Genomic DNA, 4,255 nt, shown 5'->3' with positions numbered 1-4,255 from the left:
TGGTAGTTTTATTGTCTCAGTGAGACCCTCGATATCATTCATTGTCTTCTGAAGAGACTACTGGTCACTGCGGAATAGAAGAAAAGATACTCATGCTCAAATTCCATTCCACTGTAAAGTGCACAAAAAGAGTACTACCACATGAAAAATTCATGTGTCAGGAAAAAGAATTCTTGAAAGAATGATCACAATTTTTATTAGATGTTTTGGCCATGAGTCATTTATTCCCTTTATGATTTTTTTTTTATTTCTGGGGAACTAAAGCAGAACTTGCAAATGAGGAAAGTTAACATTCTTCACTTTTAATAAAATATGGGTGTGTTTCATAAACTAATTCTTAGATCTTACATCTTATTAGCTTCATCTCTTTAATTCCAGTCTGACAACAAGAATAACTGCTCAATAAACTTAAGATAATACTACTAAACTGAATAAAAACAGATTAATAATAAGATTTCATCAGTTCATCTGTCAAATCAATACTTAGGAATTAATTGTGCATTGTCAATTTCATTTTAGTTTACTTAGTACTATATATTTGGGTGCTTCCCTATGATTTTGATCTAAATATATAAGGAAATAATATTTTTAGATTGCTATAATAAAATCTGTCAAAGTTATGTTTAATTTTATGATAATGTCTTTCTCTTCCATTTCAAAGTGTGAGGGAAAAGAAATTTATCTGTTCAAATTCTATTTTATGTTTTGTGGCAAAATGTAAAAAATCTGTGACTCCTCCTATACATTCCAAATAACTGTCATGGAGAGGCAGGAAATAAATTTTGTCCAGGAAATTTCAGTCTTCTTCCCTCCCCCACTAGGAAGAAAGTTTTGCATTCATTTGCAAATACACTGACTTCAATATTTCACATGTGTCTATGAATATTTCAACTATTATAATATAGATCTCTCTGTCTCTCATTAATGATGTGTTAAAATCTTAAAAAGCTGTTTGCTCAACATGATTGGTCAAGAAGATTTGTTAGATCAATAAGAAAGGCTATATTGGGATTCTCTTAAGAGTCTTATGACATTTCCAAAGTTTAAAAATCCTGCAGAATAAAAAACATCTAAATTTCGTATAAAGAATAAATAACTGTGGATTCGAACTAATGTAAGAATGAATGAAAGTAGAATGGGCTTTACAGGAGGAAATGTGACCAGTCCAGAAACAGGGCAGCAATGAAGTTATGTAAGTTGTCAAGAGTTTGATAGCACCATGACTTTGACCACGAAACTGTTCCATGATGCGTGCTCTAATGAGAACCCCGAGGTGCCCATTTCCATGACTCTGTACACTATGCTTTCCTTTGCTTCACATTCTCTACATTGAAGAACCTGGAGTAGAGCAGCTTTCTATTTCTCAAAAACATTCCATTTAATTTCAATTGGAGGAAGACCTTTGTAACATGTGGGACATGAGTAGTCACATTGGGTTTGGCCTTCTGATCCTCAGGTGGGGTGTTTGTTATCAAATATAGCAGTTGTCCTTGGAGAGGATCAGTATTCAGGGTCAGTACCAAGCAGCAGAGAACTGAGCCCATCACAGGTTGAAAGTAGAGCACTGCAGCACCAAGGGAATAAGGATGCTGCTCTTTTACATCCACTCTCCAACAGTTTTCATTTTCAATCAGAGTACTTAAGTAGGATTGATTGTTCTTCCAATGGTAATGTCCAGTTCTTTGTTCTCTCAAGAGCAATGCGTACCAATTGTAGCATAAAATATTTTGCTTAGAGTTTTCTATTACATTGAGCCTTTATAGTGTCATACACTCTGTGCAAAACATCACATCATTTCATGTAAATTTCACAATTCTCTGAACTAGACATTATGAGTCCCATTTTACATGTTCATAAAATGAGCTTTACGGAGGGAAGCTTCGTTACTTTTCTTCCAAAGACACTCAGTGGTAAGAAAGAGCAGAGGTGATTACAAATCTGATTCCAAATCCATAATGATTAACCTGTATACTCAACAAACTTTACAACATGGACTTGCTGAAAAGAGGCTTATAAACTGCTTTATGAAGAGTTTGTAATTAGGCATTCAAAATATACTACCATCCATTCAGTAACCATGTGTGCCAAACGTCTTGTAGGACCATGACAAAGAAATAACTTGTTGAAATTAATCATGGAATAAATATAGAGCAAAAAATGCAAAGAAGAGATATTTTCACCGATTATTTAAAATTAGTATGAAAAGTACATTTTAAAAGGAACTAACAAAAAAAAACAACAAAAAAGAACTGTAATAATATTCAAAATGCAATATTGGAGTCCTATTTGTGCTTAGCAAAAAACTAAATCAACACTGTTTCCAAATCCTACGACTTCTCTGAGGATAAATTTAAATTTATTATTGTGAATGTTATTCAAACCATAGCTCCATTAGGCATCAGATATTTCAAAATCTCTGATTTCCTCTTAAACACTAACCCTGTGCCTTCCATTTCTGATTTCATCTTCAGCATTAACCCTGTCCCTTCATTTAAAGGAAGTTCAGTGAAGTTCAATGCTCCCCAAACTACTGAAAAATGTCAAATTCATTTTTTTAAAGGTCTGAAAGAAACAAGAGTTTAATAAGATGCCAACCTTGGTTTTTGTCCCTCTCATCATTTCCTTGAAGGATCTTAACTCAGCTAACCATTTTTAATTAGGCTAAGGCTTGAGAGTATTTGTTGATACTTGCCCTCAACTAGCTTTGAACTATGAATAAATATACCTGAGCAGCTAGCTATGACAGAGGGCAAGATGGAAGCCCCCAACAGAGAATAATATGAACCAATGTTCTTTTTCCTGGAAGTGTCTTACTCTGATTTTTCTACTCCTTCTCATTTGCAGGCCCCACCTCCTTTGCCATAGGAATGAACTCACCAACTGGACTGGCCCCATCAGAAAACTAAAACTTCCCCAAAGTACCAAAGGATTCAAGGTGGAGACTTGTTTCATATGGGGACCACCCAAGTCCTGCAGTGGCTGACTACTGTGAAAGAGAAATGTCTCTCCATCTGACATCAAGAACTACACAAGTCAGGTGTATATGCCAAATGTCTTCTTTGATATAAGGAGGGCAACAAAGAACAGAACAGGGGGGAAGAGCATGAGAAGAAGACCACCATTATATAGGGATGAGAGGGGGGAGGGAAAGGGGGAGAGAAGGGAAATTGCATGGAAATGGAAGGAGACCCTCATTGTTATACAAAATTACATATAAGAGGAAGTGAGGGGGAATTGAAAAGAAAACAAGGAAGAGAAATGAATTACAGTAGATGGGTTGAAGAGAAAAGATGGGAGGGGAGGGAAGTGAGGATAGTAGAGGATAGGAAAGGCAACCCATATAATCCCTTGGTGCATGGATGGCAAGTGCTCATAAATGGAGTGAACATGGTTCTGGAAGATGATACTTTCAGTACAGGCTGCCATCCTGCTTCATGAGCACCAAGTGAAAATGCCGTTGCCTAGTCTGTGCACATTTGGGGAGGAAAGGGAATTTTGTATTGTCATTCTCTAAATGAATACATTACCTTGCCAAATTATCTGACCACCTTTTGATCAAGGATCTCATGAAACTAATGATGTAGATAAGAATCCTTTGGTAGCTGCTACTATCCCTATATTTCTTGTGATGATACACCTCATATGCATACTATGTGGCTTTCACCTGCAGTGTCTTAGGCATATCTGTTCTTGAACAATATATCTGGTGCTGCAGAAAGGGAAACAATGAGACTGTTAATGCCCTGGGGTGCAGCTCAGTGGTAGAGCACCTGCCTGCCTTGCACAAGGCCCAGGTTTCTGTTCCCAGCCCCTTTAAATAGAATGTTATTCTTATTGTAGACTAATAACTTGGAAATATATTTTCAAAGAGTAGATGAAAGTCTGATCAGGGCCAATCACTCACCCCTGCCCACCCCAACTTCCTTCTTCAACTATGCCCATTCTTCAACTGTGGAATGTGTCATATGTATATACTTTTTTTCCTCCAGGGCTGGGGATGGAACCCAAGACCTCATGCATGCTAGGCAAGCACTCTGTCACTGAGCTACATCCCCTTCCCTGTATGTACTTTTATTATCAAGCATTCTCCACATCTGTGCTACCTAATTCTAGGAAATACTTTTCATTTCGTTGCTTCACATGAGCTCAGAGAGTCTTTCAAGAATAACCAAAACCTAAGTTTCAATAGGTGAGGGCTTGGTAGACTTGGGCATATAATTCTTGAAGTCTCCAAGGAAACATCAGTTCCCAACTC

This window comes from Ictidomys tridecemlineatus, chromosome 14, assembly GCF_052094955.1.
Source record: "Ictidomys tridecemlineatus isolate mIctTri1 chromosome 14, mIctTri1.hap1, whole genome shotgun sequence".
Lineage (NCBI taxonomy): Eukaryota > Metazoa > Chordata > Mammalia > Rodentia > Sciuridae > Ictidomys > Ictidomys tridecemlineatus.
This window is presented reverse-complemented; position numbering follows the sequence as displayed.